Here is a 4,466-nt window from a genome sequence, read left to right as displayed (position 1 = left end):
GCTATTTCAGTAATGACCTGTTGCCGGGCTCACAGAAACACATATGCCAGCCAATTTCATCGAAACAAAATTAATATTATATCTCCATGCTGTAATAATAGTTAACTTTGGCAGAGCAGAAACAGTTGGATATACTTTTGTGTTGCAGGATTTGGTGGAGATACCTGGAGACGCATTGTATACTAATCATATAAATTCACAATGGATTTGAATACTCTGCTGTAATAGAAACAACCACAGTATGAAACACAGCTTTTTTCTTTGCCTAGGCTTTGCTGACTTTACAGCAGGAGACAGATAGTTAGTCCTGCTCTGTTCCCTTTGCTGCTATTAAACAGCGAGGTAAGAATTTCCCTTGTATAGCTGGGGCTGTATATAAAGGTATTAGAGATGCCTGTGTACTGCAATTTCTCTGTTTCTGGTCACATCCTCTCCCAGCTTAGGAGACAGACAAGTCCAACAAGCATGTTGTACCTCAACATGTGCTGATGATGGAATGGCATCACTGATGTGTCGCTGCCTGAAGAAATTGGGTCAACCTTCTAAGCGCCTTCTCTTGAAAAACCCAAAGCAGCCCTATCCCAACAATCGGGGACTGCAAAGGAATATAGGTGCCAGGAGGCTGGCTGAAGCATAGTAAGTGTGCTGGTCTAGTTCATACATACTACTGTGAATGTACACTTTCAGTCCAGAATGGAAGATTGTGTTATCCAGAGTGATGGACAGAAAAAAAAAGACTTAGATTCACCTGCAGTCATCTCCACACTTCCTGTAAATAGTAGCTGTAAGGTGCAGAAAAAAAATGGTCTTTCTGCTCTAGGTCTATACTCAGGAATACATTGCCTGCTTTCCTTTAGTTTGAGAGGGTTGGAGGGCTGCTCCTTTAGCTCTGCATGTTTATGGCCACGCTCCCCCAATAGCACAGCTCCTGACAAACATGGCAGTCTTCTAAAAAGTACCAGTCTTTTCAGCCACTGCCTGCTTCAGTAAAGGGACAGAACTTTGGAGTGAGCTTAGAGAACTGGGAGACATTGGCAGATGGGTAGATCTGGAACGTTTTACTGTCTTTCACTCTTGCTGTATCAGAAATAACCCACTGCACAGTTTTTATCTGCAGTTTTCCTAAGAACTTTGGACTAGACCCAAATAGACTGAATTAGAGTGCATCAGCCTGGAACAAAGACAAGCCAGACCATCATCGGAAAAGATTAAGAAGAGCCTTTCTGCTGGCTGGAGATGAAGAATTTTGTTCTGGTGGTTTTTGACACTACAAAGGCAGTATGATGCCAAGAATGGACTAGTACCAATTGCTGCTTTACCTGCATCATCCAGGGTGAATGGATGGTGGTATTATGCAGAGGTTCTTTAACACACATTATTTCTGTTAGGCTTTGATTCATTTAGTTGTTCCTGGTGTTTTGCATTTTACTTATTTATTAGTCAGACTCTGATGTCTAGTCTCCACTGAAATGGCACAGTCAGAGTTGGATAAACAAATTCTGTGAGTAGCCTGTCAAAGACACGTTGGCAGTCACTTTCAGAGTATCCCTTGATGGTTCTACAGAGATGTCAAGTAAGAGTAGTGGCAGGATTGACCCATGGCAGTTCTGCTTGTCAGGGCAGGTAGTGTGCTTTAAGGTTGTAGAAATAACAGACACTTTGCTTATCACACTGCCGGATGTCATAAGGGAAGCAGTGAACAACACCTAGGATTTGCCATTAATTGAAGAAACAGTTTCCTATATTCAGTAAGTTTCATTATAGGAGGTGGAAATACTTTAAAAAATTGTCTGCTAATGCAGACAATAATCCTATTGACAAGTAACAGAGTTTAAAGCTCCAGCTTTCATTGCAGCTACAAACATAAGACTAATGTATTTTTGAATCTGTGAACTTGCAAGTATATATGATAACAGTTGGGAAGCAGGAATAGCAGACTACCACAAGAAACTCATCTCCTGATGGGGTCACAATATGTATTGAGAATAATAGGTCTTCATTTATGCAAGGTGCTTAAGCATTCGTACTAATTGTAACCATGATAGTAGTCCCACCGATTTCAGCTGGTGATTACCATTAGGCACATGCTTAAGTATCTTGCAAAATTAAGGTTGAGAGATAGTTCTGTGAGTTAAAAAAGCTGTTACGATCTCAGACTTTAATGTTCTTTCCCAAATCCAACTAGATTTATAATCATTTTGAAGTTTTCCCCCTCATTGCAAGTGAAATATCAAAGTGATAAAAATATATCTTTTTGAAAGAGATCTGGGCATACACAGGCTTTTTGAGATGTAGATTGAATGTATGATCATGCTTCTTCTACTTGCTACCCCAGGCACCCACAAGATACTGCTAGATACCAGTTCTTCAGAATCTGCTCTTGGGTTTTCTTGTGTCACTTGTTTTTCACTTAGGCAGAAAGTCTTTGTCCTTTTTTCTTCTGAGATCAGAGGAATTCTATGCTTACAGTGGCTGGTTTGGTTTAAAACCTTTGTAGTTCTGGCCTTTTGGCACTGACCTTCACAAACTAAAGGCTGAAAGGCCCTGAGCATTTGCACATCTGCAGTTAGCATGTGTCGCTGTTTAGCCATTGGGTTGAGATAAGAAAAATATAATGATGTAAATAAAGATAAGAAAGATAATAATAATTATTGTAATAATAATGAAAAAATAGAGAGGAATAAAATACAAGAAAGACAAGTGATGAACAATGCAACTGTTCACCACGTGCTGACCAATGCCCAGTTTATCCCTGAGCAGCAATCCTCCCCTCAAACCAGCTCCCTCTAGTTTATATATTGGCCATGACGTGCTGCAGTACGAAACATCCCTTTGACTAATTAGGGTTAGGTGTCCTGGCTGTGCTCTCTCCTGGCTTCTTATGCCCCTCCTCACTAGCAGAACATGAGAGACTGAAAAGTCCTTAATCAGGGTAAGCATTACTTAGCAACAACTAAAACATCAGGGTGTTATCAATCAGCATTGCTTTCAGACTAAAGCCAAAACACAGCACTGCACTAGCTACTAGGAAGAAAAATAGCTCTACCCCAGCCAAAACCAAGACAATGTGTATTTACTGCATTCATGTGTGTGAGGGAGTACGCTTGTCAGTAAGTAACAAGTCCAAAAGGTAATGTAAAGGTATACATGGATTTGGTAGGTCAGACTGAAAACCTTGTCAGCTAGATCAAACACTTAGAATTAGTGGTCTTAACTCTTGGGTTTTTTTGTGGCTTTTTGTTGTAATAACTTAAGGAAACAACAAAACTCCTGAAAGTCAGCCATCTATGATTTCTCCTGCTCTAATTTGTCTCATGGGAAAAACTTACCAGGAGATTCTAACAGAGTCAGCTTCTTTCAGGAAGTAACATCTTGATTTCTGTGAAGCACAGCATTGAAAAGCAATCAATTCACATGCGTCTTGGCTGCCTGTACATATGCTGGTCATGTATTCGCTCTGGAACAGTTTTTTTCATGGCTTCAGCTAAAGAAGATAACTCCAGGCAGAACCAGCTCTTCCAGCTAAGTCCTCACATCTGTGATCTGCAGTGCTCCTGCCAGGCATTAGAGCAGATCATTTACTATGTGGATTTGTTACTCTGCCCTTGATTCAGTCCTTCCTTTCTCTTTCCTTTTGCAGGTGCCCTGCAGTTTGCAGACAAGGCTTCTGAACAAAACACAGGGTAAAAAGTAAGAGAAAAGAAGGCAGCACAGCACAGGCAAGGACATGGGATAAAATTGTATTGGAGAAAATAAGCCTTATTAGGAGTTCAAGTGTCTAAATCCTTATTTCATATAATAAAGAAGATAGATATTAAAAGTTTTCTTTTTGACCACTGGTGTCAATTTTAGCTACAGATAACACAGGAATTCAAGTGCATCCCACTTGCAAGGCACTGTGCAATTGAATTCCCTTGTACTTCAGTGTATAGGGTTTCCCTTGGAGGAGGTCACTAGTAGGGCAAGAGGCACTCAAATGTGCCACCTGTGCTTCACAGTAATGGGCCAGATTGCAATTTCCTCACTGATACTGATGAGCAATAATTTATGTGAGTAATTCTATTGTAGAAGGGTCCTAATTTTACCAACATTACATCTCTAAGTCTGGCAACAACCACCTGTGGGCTTCCTCTCTGTCCTTTCTGTGTTCTCACCCTGCCCCAGACTTCCTCAGTACTCTTATTTATTTTCATTAACATCACTTTCACATAGATGATCTTGGGTTGACTTATCATCAAGGAGTCTTTCTAGTGCGCCTGCTTCTCTAGGGAAAATGCAATAGCAGTTTCAGCTACAGGCACCCAGCCCTACAAATTCCACTTTTCATCACTTTCCCTTTCTTAAATTTATCTCCTTCACTTGCATGACAGTCATATTTCCTCTTTACCTGTGCTACCACTTCGGTTCTCAGTGTATCAGTGCACCAAATAACAAAGATAAAAATATCATCTGTAAAATCAACATGG

General features: G+C 40.5%; 1 long non-coding RNA gene across 1 annotated transcript; it reads left to right on the top strand.

Moving 5' to 3' along the window:
• The first annotated feature begins 269 nt into the window (after positions 1–269).
• On the top strand, positions 270–3,823 carry LOC133271981 (uncharacterized). The gene is made up of 2 exons (XR_009744312.1): positions 270–342; positions 3,641–3,823. It is a non-coding gene; the product is annotated as an uncharacterized LOC133271981 (long non-coding RNA).
• Positions 3,824–4,466: the final 643 nt, after the last annotated feature.

This window comes from Pezoporus flaviventris, unplaced genomic scaffold (genome assembly GCF_033815535.1).
Source record: "Pezoporus flaviventris isolate CSIRO_AGI_PZ_B2104156 unplaced genomic scaffold, CSIRO_AGI_Pfla_v1 ptg000027l, whole genome shotgun sequence".
NCBI lineage: Eukaryota > Metazoa > Chordata > Aves > Psittaciformes > Psittacidae > Pezoporus > Pezoporus flaviventris.
The sequence above is the reverse complement of the archived record's forward strand: the minus strand, read 5'-3'. Positions and strand labels throughout refer to the sequence as shown.